General features: G+C 39.8%; 1 long non-coding RNA gene across 1 annotated transcript in view; it reads left to right on the top strand.

Annotated features, from left to right (window-relative positions):
• Positions 1 to 9,126, top strand: part of LOC127471382 (uncharacterized) — a 40,349-nt gene extending 31,223 nt beyond the window's left edge. Inside the window, exons 2-3 of the long non-coding RNA XR_007904633.1 lie at positions 6,748 to 6,887; positions 7,922 to 9,126. This is a non-coding gene — a long non-coding RNA (uncharacterized LOC127471382). The remainder of the gene's footprint in view (positions 1 to 6,747; positions 6,888 to 7,921) is intronic.
• The last annotated feature ends 3,041 nt before the right edge of the window (positions 9,127 to 12,167 follow it).

Here is a 12,167-nt window from a genome sequence, read left to right as displayed (position 1 = left end):
ACACACTGTACGTATTTCAAGAGCAGAGGATCACACACTTCTGGTCAGAGTCATAAGAAATTCTGCAATATCTTTGCCTATTGTATTGATAGGCTAAAAGATGGAGAGAAGGCAGATAGGAGGGGATTTCTCCTTGTTTGGGTTTTTTGCTTTCCTATTTTCCAAATTATCATACAGATTAAGAGGTGTAGTTACTGCTTAAATCTGAGACTGATGTTAACAAGTCATTTAAAAATGAAGAGTCTTCTGCTGATGTTCTCTATCTGAAAAGTAACTGCATTTCAATGCTGTGAGTTTGTTGAAGTAGCTCCCAGTTACCCAGACAGATAAAACCATCTGGTAGGTATAAATATCAGTGATCACATGCCTGGATTAGCACTTGCTACATGGACACCACAATAATCATCCTAGAAATATCCTGACAACTCTGGAGTAACTGGTAACCCCCTAGGTGTTTATATTTTGCTGCAATAAGGGTTGATAATAAGCAGACCATGTAAGAGGTAGCAGTCTGCTCACAACAGTCTGGTTTGGCAATAGATGTAGCCGACTAATTAGAGAAACAAGTTACTGATGTTTTTAGCAGGCTGGGGAAAGACTGGAAAACTAATAGTGATTAACACTTAAAATATTTTGACTTGCAGGCAACAGACTGGAGACGGAGTTGAAAATACATTGTTTAAAATTGCTTGATGGTAATCAGAGTTTCTTAATGTTTCTCTGAAGCAAAATAAATTTTAAAATCAGGGTAAAGAAGACATCCATTTCAATTTAAATAAAATGAGGTAAATGTTACACCCAGAGCAAGAGTTAGGGAAATTCAACTTCCAGCAAAGGGAGGGTTAATATGAGACCTTAAGTAATGACCTATTCATGTCAAGTGTCATGAAATAAAGATATCTTCACTACATCCCAATAAAGACAAATACTTCTGCACGTGAGTGAAATGTCTTGTTTTCTGCATTACCACATCCAAACAGGCATTTATGTATCTAAATCCCTAGTGACCCTTAGTTTAGGATCCTAAAAAGGAGGTAGATACCAGCCAAGTTTCAGATTTGGGCTGTGATCTATCCACACTTGATACCAATATTTACTTCAAACAGAGAATGTATGTGGAAAAAGGAAGGTACCTATGTTGTGCTCATGTACATAACACGTGATCAACTCACTTTACTTCAGGTCTCAGCTGATGCATCTTTCTGTCCCTGCGTTTCTGCACCCAAGCTTTTCTTCTAGGGCAAAATTTCACAGCATCAGTAAATAATTTTAGTGAGGGAGGTAGAAGAGTGAGGGAGGACACAGAGAACCATCAAAAAAGAGATGAGGATCTGGTAGTTATTGTGGCAATGGCAGGTAGACAGGAAGACATGTCTAATTATAGAACAAATCAACCATCTTGCCCTTGACTGATTGTTACAGTGAAGGAAGAGTCAGCAATAACTGATGCCATCATCAATATTTTCTTCCCTTCAGAATAGTTTCAGGAAGATTTGGAGACAAATACTGAGAACGATAATGATAGGTGCCTTTGTAGAGGGAAATTATTTTTATCTTGCTGTTCTTTTTTGTCTTATAGTGGTTCCATTTTCACTTGACATTTGGGCTTGAACAAAGGTGAGTCTTATCCAGCATCCCATTTCTGCTGACAGTGGTCAGTGTATGCTCAATGTATGCAAAAGGCTCGTACAGGGTAAACCTTCCCCTGATGCATTCTTACAGCTTCCAGCAGCCAGGGGCTCAGATTCTTTCTTGACGTTCTTGACCTCCACAGCCATATGACTGTTTACACCATTTTGGTCCAGAGTTTGCTTCGTTTGAGGGGAAAGTTTGGGCCCCTCCTTGTCTCAGTGGGAATTTTATTTTGTTTCAGAATAAGAGAGCAAACAAGCTGGGGTCTTAGCCTCTGCCCAGGTGTTTTGCCAGTTGGAATTTGTGTGCTTGCCATTTTAAATTGTGCAGATGATTTATGGGTGGATGTTACAGGGAAGTCAAGTCTGGGTTTTTGGTAAATAAAATGAAATATATTCCATACAACCTTGAGATGAGCTCAGTTGGTAAGAACCTAGTGTTAATAACACTAAGGTTGTGGGTTTGATCCCTGTATGGGCCATTTACTTAAGAGTTAGACTCAATGATCCTTGTGGGTCCCTTCCACCTCAGAATATGCTGTGTTTTATTCCATGATATGGAATGTATCATTATTATTTATTATAGTTCTTGACAAATTGAAAACTGGTTAAAATTTGCACTAGTATCTGTGTTAAGCTTTCTGATCAACTTTTGCCATGTCATTTTTCTAGCATTTTAAAGCTGAATATCATGAGCGGACTTCTTGAATAAATGAAGTTAAGTTATATATGGATCTGAATATATATGTATACATACATGCATACACACATATATGCTTAGCTGTGTACAGAGATAGAGAAGGTGTTCTTCTAGCTTGAAATTTTTAGTATTTTAATATTCAGGAGCAGCGTAACAATGAAAAAACCTAGGTTTGTTTTTGAGATTTTAACCTAATTAAAGTACCATTCTTTCATTTCTTAAGAAAAAAAAAAAGACATCTCATGGATGAGTGACATGCAGCACATGAGCAGCTAGCTTTGACTGGTTAAAAATTGCTAGCTATGTTGCTTCTGTAATTATTGACATGAAAAAATATACTATTTCCCTTCAGTATCACATTGGTTTCCTCAAGAAAAATTATGGTATTATTTTACTTAAAATAAAATACCAGTCTTCCCTTTTCTTTGTGATCATGCTTTAACAGACCCTGTCAGCTTGAAACAAATAGAATGACATCTGTACAAACTGAAGCAGGAGTACATGCGATAATATTTCATCATTTGCCATCACTTGTCTCCCTGGAATTGGCCTCCATTCAGAAAGCTCTGTGCTCTATGATTTAATGTAAAAGTGTATAAGTTGGCCAGATCCTGAAGCCTTGTTGGTTTCTCAGACATTATTAATAGCTTTCTTCATAGGTTCTTATCCACATGACTTGCTTTTAATAAACTTCAGATACCCATTCTGCTCATGTCAGTCTCCCAGGCTAAAGAAATACTAGAGTTTCAACTAAAAACAGGCTAAAAAGTTCCAGAAACTGAAGAAGACTTTTTCAAACACTCTGAAGAAAGTAGATTGATGAATCTGGTACCAGGGAACTAAAGAAGGACCTTGGAACATTACTGTTAAACATGAGCCCTAGAGCAATGTTCTAGGATATGCAATGCTCAGAGATGGAGGCAGTTATTTCAACACTCCTTACTGTGGCAATAGTTCAGTAAATGGTCAAAAAGATTCAAAGGAAAAACTGACCTTAAAAACAGATCCCTGTATAGGATTTCCATCAGGCAGAAATGTCTTTCTAGCCTTAGACATGACTGCTATCTGTTAGTCTTACAGATATGGCACTGACAATGTCACTTTACTCACCATTCATATTCGGGGTCACAGATTTTCTTGAGTAGAAAGATTCATATTCATATTCATGTGTGAATACGTATATGAATACATACGGAATTAGGCTTAAATTGTGTGAGTGCAGCTGAATTCCAGATGTTGTGTGATTTACCAGGAATGGTACCTTTTGGCATCATATGTGTGTAGCTGGAATTTGCAATGCTGAATTTGATATTATTTGAATTGAGCCAAAAAGATTGTCTCACTACAAACAGTTTCGGTCTTTGGGAAAGAGTCACTATTGCAATTGGATAAACTTCCTTCAAGCTGCTGCCTACAGACTGTCTGTATGGTATCTTTTATTATGCAGACCATCTGTGGTGGCCATCTTTGGAAAGAAAAGGACTGTGAAAACAGTCTCTATACTCTTCCCACTAGTTTAAATAATAGCAATGTCGCTTGCAATGCTTTATATGTCTCTTTTTTTCAACATTGTCTAATTAGTTGCTTTATTAGATGATTTTGGGAATTCTGGAAAAGCTCTATCATCTCTGTGCCATAGTTGGTGGGTGTGAAGTTTAGGGGAGCATGGTATTTGGCCTAAGGAAGTCCCTGGATACAGATGACAGAAGGCAAGAGCTATACTTGTGGGAGCAGGAAAAATCTCTCTGCCTCAGCTTTCCCACATTTTCACAGCCTTGATGTCAATTCCTTCTCCATTGATATCCAACTCCTGCTACTTCTGTCCTGGGGCATATAAAGTCAAGAGCAGCCTTGCTTGGAGGAGCTATCATGGCCTGTGACACTGTGCTGTGCTGTGTAAAAATACTGGGCTGTCAAACTCCAGGCTAGGCTGTTCTACACCAGAACTGACCCTCTCTTCTCGTGTCTGTCTCTCTTCCTCCATTCTCTCTAGTTAAATGTTTATCCATAATTTCTGCTGCTTCTTGCCTCTCATAAAGCATTTTTCTCTTCTGCAGATGATCTCAATCTTGTTCTCTTTTTACTCCATTGGCTAAAATAATTTTCTTTGCCTGTGGTTTTTACTTAGACATTTCTCTTTGAATTGACATCTTCTGGATAAGATTTCAGGTTAGATCCCTCACTTCCAAGGTCACTGGCCAGTCTCAGGTTTCATTGCCCATCTCTCTTCTACTCCACTGTTGTTCTACCTATTTCAATGCATGTTTTGACCATGTCTTCCCCCATAAAGCCCTACGTTATCAACAATTAGGCAATGAAGTAATGCATTCTCTGCCACTCACTGAATCAGAAGATCTGGCATTTGATCTGCCAAGGGTTTGCCATAACCCAGCGAGGTGTGAGAAAGAAATCTACCTTTACTTTTCTTCACAGGCAATGGCAGAACTGACAGTCATTATACTCAATTGTAAGGATTTCTGATATGACAAAACAGCAAGAAGGGAGGTGCCTGGAGGGGAGGCACTCTGATAGCAAAATTTTCCCGCTGTGGCGGCACTTTGGAACAAGCCACCTGGGCTTGAGACCTCTGTGCAAAGACCAGAGGGAGCACTGGAGTGGATTTATCCACAGGTGATGCTGATTATACAGGGGAGATAAAAATCATGGTCTGGACCCCTAATCCTCCATGTACAATTTTAAGAGGTACTACTATTGCACAAATAATTTTGTTTGATGCTTTTATCCTGAATGTTGAACAAGCCATTAGGGGCCCTTATGGTTTTGGTTCGACCAGTCCTCCACAAATTATGTGGGCACAAAAAATAACACACTCACTACCCACATTTTTTTTTACTCTGATTTATAACAAAAGAGTTGTCAATGTGGAAGGCCTGATAGACACAGGCGCTGATGTGACCATTGTCTCCAAATCTGACTGGCCTCTTAGCCCAGCTGCTGCTTCAGTAAGTGGTGTCGGTGGCCTGGCAGTCCCAGACCAAAGTTGCAGTCGTATCTAAATTATAGGACCTAAGGGTCATGTAGCAACCCTACGACCTTTTATAATGGCTGTTCCATTTACCTTGTGGGACTGAGATTGCTTGGGACAATGGGGTGTGAACTTACACACAAATTTATCCTAAGGGCCACTGGTCCACTGCATACCCTAAAAATGAAATGGATTACACAAAGACCTGTTTAGGTAGTGGCCCCTCCACAATGAAAAGTACAAGAAATAGTGCAGTAAAACCCAGCTTATCCCAAGCACAGGTCCCCAGAATACTCCAGTTTTTGTCATTCATAAGAAAAGTGGGAAGTGGCAATTGCTACAAGACCTGAGACAAGTAAATGCTGTGCTTGAACCTATGGGACCTCTTCAGCACAGGTTCCTTTCACCAACCGTGATTCCCCATGATTGGCATGTTGTAGTTATTGATTTAAAAGATTGCTTTTTTACAATTCCTTTGCATCCAGATGATGCTCCTAAATTTGCCTTTTTAGTGCCTTCCAAAAATATGCAGGAACCCTACCAAAGGTATCATTGGGTAGTGTTACCTCAAGGGACGAAAAATAGTCCTACAATTTGTCAATGGTTTGTAACACGTGTTTTATCCCCTACCAGAAAACTATTTCATTCTTGTGTCATATATCATTATATGGATGATATACTGATTGCCGCACCCTCACAAAATGAGACAGAAGAGGTTTTACAGGATATTAAGAGTCAAATTAGCAAATATGGTTTAGAAATTGCCCCTGAAAAAATTCAATGGACAACACCTTTTTTATATTTAGGCTGGAAAATCACTGATCATTCTATTTATCCTCAGTCACTCACAATTCCTGTATCCATAACAACTTTAAATGACTTGTAGAAACTGTTAGGATCTATTAACTGGATGCATCCACTATTGGGACTTCCAAATGAATTGTTACATCCTTTATTTGATTTGTTAAGAGGCGATAGTGACTTAACATCTGAACAGTCTCTCACCCCAGCAGCACGTCATGCATTACAGGACGTTTGCACAAAATTTTCTCAGCATCATGCAAACCAATGGGATCCTGAGCTACCTGTTTCTTTTGCTGTACTAGCTCCTGAATTTCAGCCAAAAGGCCTTTTATTTCAGTGGAATGAGCTATTAAAGGACCCATCGTTAATTTTAGAATGGATTTCCTTACCACATCAATTTGGGAAAACTGTTGTTACTAAACCAGAGATGTATGCAATATTAATAGATCGAGGGTGCAGTCATTGCAGAACTTTAACAGGAATGGACCCTACGGTTATTGCACTACCGGTCCCTACAAATATGTTAAAACAATTGGATTGTTATTCTGATGATTTTTAATGTGCTGTTGCAGGATTTTCAGGACAAATTGTTCATCATGTACCACAACATAAATTGTTGCATTGAGATTTTCAGATCCAACTGGAACCGAAATGCAGCCCTCTACCACTCCAAGCTCAAACAGTTTTCACAGACGGCTCCAGGAAAACAGGAAAAGCTGTCATAGTACGGAAACAGAATGACAAATATGACAAATGGAGTTCTGAGGTACTCCATGCCAACGGATCACTTCAAATTGTTGAATTTGTTGCTGTAGTTTGGGTTTTTGAAACATGGTCTATTTGTCCAGTAAATCTTCTGCTTGTATTGCAGGTTTGTTACCCTACTTGGATGGTGCTTATTTGAAATATGTTGACCAATCTCCACTAACAAAATTATTTCAGCAGCTTCAGATGTTATTGAAACAGCACCCTTGTCAATTTTTTGTGATGCATGTTAGATCTCATATGAAGTTACCTGACTTTATTGCAGAAGGTAACGCACTTGCTGATTCTTTTGCATGAGCTGCTGCAGTTGTTATACCCTCACATTGTCAACAAGCCTGATTGGCACATGCATTTTAGAATGCTAAAGCACTGGTATGCCAGTTCAAAATCTCAAGTGAGAGATATTGTTACTGCCTGTCCAGATTGTCAAAGTATTAGATCTGGAGCACCAGCTTTCGAGGTTAATCCTCAGGGTCCTGGAGTCCTCGAATTGGCAATCTGTCAGCCATGTACCTTCCTTTGGTCTTTTTAAGTATGTTCATATCTCTATTGATACTTTTTCAGGCAATGTTTGCCTCAGCTCACAACAGTGGAAAAACTCATGATGTATGCTGCCATTGTCTTATGGCTTTTGCCTATTTGATAATGACCCTGCCTATATTTCCTCAAACATCCAGTCTTTCTTGCAAGACTGGGGTGTTCACCGTAGTACTGGCATTCCCCACAATCCTAATGGGCAAGACATTGTTGAACATGCCCATTGCATACTGAAAGACATGCTCCTTAAACAGAAAAAGGGGCATTTAGTACAACCAGCAGAAAAGCTGGCCAAAGTATTTCATGTTTTAAATTTTTTACAGTGTGGTAGTTCTGATGTACCTCCCATGATTCGTCATTTTGCTTTAGTAACGACAGGAACCCCCAGCGGGAAGCCTACCAAAGCCCAGGTGAAAATAAAAGATTTAGAATCAGGAGATTGGAAAGATCCTTTTCCACTAATAACCTGGGGACAAGGGTATGCTTGTGTTTCCACAGATTCCAGAATGCGATGGCTTCCAGCACACTGTGTCAAACCTGCATTGTCATCTGCAGCATCCTGATGATGATGATGGTAGAGGCGTTCATGGTGCAGCCAGAACACAACGCCTGAGTCACCTTAGCAAATGCCATGGGTCAAGATACCATCTTCTGTTTACAGCAACTCCTACGGACCCATTTCAGACTTGTTTAGTGAGCCTTTCCATAGATGCAGACAAATTCGTGGCATTACAGTAGACTGCTGATATGGGACTGGCTTGAGAACGAGCTACTCACATCAGTACTGGACATTGGGTGTTTGAATGGAAATTGAATGCAACCAACCTTCCCTGAGTTATCCTAGTACAAAATTTTGCTACAATAGAACCCTTAGAACTTGATCTTTTTGGGTCTGTAAAAATAGACTTTTGTGTTAGGTTTAACTGCAGTCTGTGCAGTAGTTATGCCTTAGGTACACCTGGTAGAATAAAGAGACAGGAAGTCTCTGGTCAATGTAGTATATCGTTACGTAAATGCATGATGCAATGACAGCACACTGGGAATTATTCCCACGGAAAGCATAACAAAACCTTTAACTTTACCCAAGGGGTATTTCTTAATCTGGGGAGAACTGTGCGTGGCCTGGGATACCCTCCTGTGCTGTAGGAGGCCCTTGTAGTGTAGGCCGCCTGACTTTTCTTATCCCTAACATTTCTGATATTGTAGCGCATGTATCTTGAGTACAGAGAGCAATACATGCTTGTACTTCAGACTGTGATGACCAAATCACGTTTAGGGGCAGAACGGAAAACTCTTTTGCATCTTTGTTAGCTCCTGGCGTAGCTGCAGCTAAAGCTATAGCCACACTAAATAAATTAGGATGTTGGCTTTCGAAACAAACAAATGCTACTGATGGCTTTTCTTGTTACTTCTGTTGTCCTGCAAGAAAAAAGCTTAGATCAAAACCAACAGTACTGTAAACAGCCTGCAAAAGAAGTACTTTTGCATGTATATATGTGCATGTGTACATGTATGTGTGTCCAAATACACCTTTAATCACTGAGCTGATCATTGTGTTCACCAGGAAAGAACCTGAGCTCATTATTTAATTAAAATACCTTTTTTTCCTCCATCAAAATGATGCCTTAAGCCCCTAATGTTTTTTTGTTTTTCTAATATTTGTAAGACTTGTAAGTTTTATAAGTAGTGGAAGTAGATTTTAAAAGCAGCACCCCCCCCCTTTGTCCCTTGTTCCTTTCCCTTTCTCTAGCACCCTTGTTTATACATTCCTTAACCCTCTTACCCCATTCTATGCTCCCTATATCAATCCTACTCCTGAATACAGCAGAGATGTTTAGTCGTTTGTCAAGGCAAGGCCTAGATTGTTGGCAGAACAGTATATCAGGGCCTAAACCACAGAATATGGTCAAGAATTAGGTAACTATGTACCCTTTGTGCTCTGATGATGGTGAAGATGGGATGAATGAGGGGTCCTGAAATGCACCTCAGACCCATTTTAAGGGGGTGGACCCAGGGCGGACCAGAGTAAAGGCCACAGGGTGGACACATCTGGGATTGGATGGATGGTATTACAAAATGTAACATCTCAGGCACGGCCTGCACCCATCTTGTAACATCTTAACCTTGGCAAAATAAACCTTTTCTTATCTCACCCCTAATTAACTGCTCTGGAGATTTTTTCAGCATCAAAATTCCACGGCAACAAAAAACACATGGATCTCATTTGTATGAGGCTTTATATCCCCCACCATGGATGTTTCTTTAATAGTAGCTGTGGAAAAGAATTTCTGTCATTTTGTATTGATGACTAAAGGGTTAGCAGCCATCTAGGGGAAGAAAGAGGGAGGAATTTTCTTGGTAGGCTTACGCTAGTCAGTTGACATAACAGCTACTTGGGTGGTATAAGGTTTCTGGGATGCATATGACCGTTTAGTGCTTTCACTTGCCAAAACATCTGGAATACAATATCCAGTCGTTAGACAGTCACACATGTTAACAAAACAACTGGACAGAGAAAACAGACTGAATGAAAAAACCCTATGATAAAGCATCATTGTTACCACTGGGAAATTAGGCATTTAAGGTTGTACTTCAAAGCAAGTATTTTTATTACAGCATGCTTGAATGATTTGATTTATTTTGCATCAGAGCAGTACTGTAGCAGATCCTCCTGCCTCACAGGGGAAAATACATCTATTGTCCAAGAAAGCTGCATTCTAAGTAGTTTCAAAAGCAGTGTTCAGATAAGAAGAGAATCTTGTTCCTCCCTGTAGCACTTCTCCTTACACATATAAAGCACTGGGAGAGGCTGCTTTTAGGAGCACAAAGTATGATTTCTGTTCTCTGATACACCATTTTGGAAGCAAGTAAAAGATATCATGATTTTCACTCCAGAGCTATAAAAATAAGAACAAAAGATAATGCCTCTGGCATCCACAGGGATGATTTTACCCAAGGTGGTAAGCAAAAAAATGGCTTTCTTTCCCATTAGTATTGACCCATATTGCATGTAGATGGATAATTACAGAATCAACCTTCACCACATCCCAAAAGACTGACTTTATGATGACCCTGACACATGTTCTGCATCCAGTCAGCACTGGCCCTTAAAAACGCCTAACAGACCCAGGGACTCTGCTTCACAGCTTTCAGCCTTTGCTGAAATGAGAGAAGATGCAGAGATCAGGCTTTGAGGAGATGGAGCTGTAGGATCTTGTCTTCACTTTTTCCAGAATCTCATCACTTGGCAACTATAATGCTTTAACGGTAATCTTAAAAAATGTTTGGAAAATGTTCTTAAACATGTTTCTGAATCCCTTTGTGTAGTTGAAACATTTTTATAAGATTAAAATTGAGGAAATCTGGCACAAAAACTGTTTGAACAAGTGTGCTTGTGATTTCTTTTCTTAAGGTAAGTATGTGTAAGATTACAAGACTTAACAACTGTGCTAGTGAGTTCTGGGTGTTTGTTTGAGAGCATGAACATGTTGCTTGCAAAGCCACGAACTTTGGAAGATTGAAAAACTGGGATCTGAGATAAAATAAACTGAGACGAAATGAAAAACGTAGGTGGTGCCATAGAGGAAAGCTGAGGCAGAGCATGTGTTCTGAAGGCCAGCATAGAAGACCTGGGGTGCTCTTCTTAATTCTATCCTTCAGCTACCGACACCCTCTGACCTTTGGATGAATCAATTAGCTTTTCTCTACCTCACTTAACATTCTTTTAAAAGGTGACTTCCTGCTTCACAGCAGGAGCGGGAGAGAAAGGGAGGTGGGAAATGAGCTTTAATTATTTTGGAAAGAAAAAAAATAAGATCCTTAGAGAAAAGTGTCTTTTTTGTAAAAGTATTATTAAAGTACCAGTGAAAATAAAAGATAGCTTAGAATATTTCTTTTTATCCCAAATCAGAATAGAGGAAAAATAGCCCCTTGCTACAAACCCTACCCAGAAAGATGTTCCTCTGCGCGTGCTTCTGCTTCAGAGACGGTGAGAGAGCAAACAGCACGTAAAACTTTAGCCCTGCTGGTGCTAATGCTGCTTGGGCAGGCTTGGAGACTACTGCAGCCATCCCAATGTAAGAGAGCTTGTCCTTGGAGAAAGAACAGAGAGCTTCGCACTTCAAAACACATAGAACTGGCAGGACAAAGACAAGAGCCCTTCTTTTTTTATGGAAGGATAGACATTTTTTTGACTTCCACATTGTCAGAAGTATCAAAAGGTCACTAGCATGTCTCAAGTTACTGGGGGAGTAGATGGGAACTGATCAGCTTTGGGGTGGTATGTTTATAAAATCTGACCTCAGTTTCAAAAATCAAAGGCATTCCTCTCAGCCCATGCATCAGAGAGAGATTTCCTTGGAGTAAAAGTTTCATAGTATGACAAGAGGACCTGTGAGGGACTGTTTTATTGTGAGAGGGACAGGTTAGGGTTAGGGAGAAAGCAGGTGATTTATTTAAGTAGCAGGCAGTCAGTCTCCCAGAAGAGAGAGCCTATCTTACCCTTCATATTCTCAGCTAATGAATGAGCCTGGGAAACTGGAGCAAGATCAAAGTTTCTTTAAGACAAAATTGCTGACATTCCTGAAATAGCTGAATGTTTCTCTATTCATACTAAGTATGAATCAAGTTCACTGACACACAAAGCACTCACAATGGGATGGTCAGCTGCATTGTTACCTTGACTCTCAGCTTATCGCCCTGCCTGACCTCTGCCTAAAGCAGTTAAGAAACTACTGCTTCTTCA

This window comes from Manacus candei, unplaced genomic scaffold (assembly GCF_025592945.1).
Source record: "Manacus candei isolate 608988 ecotype Guabito, Panama unplaced genomic scaffold, ASM2559294v1 h1tg000024l, whole genome shotgun sequence".
NCBI classification, from domain to species: Eukaryota; Metazoa; Chordata; class Aves; order Passeriformes; family Pipridae; genus Manacus; species Manacus candei.
This window is presented reverse-complemented; position numbering and strand designations above follow the sequence as displayed.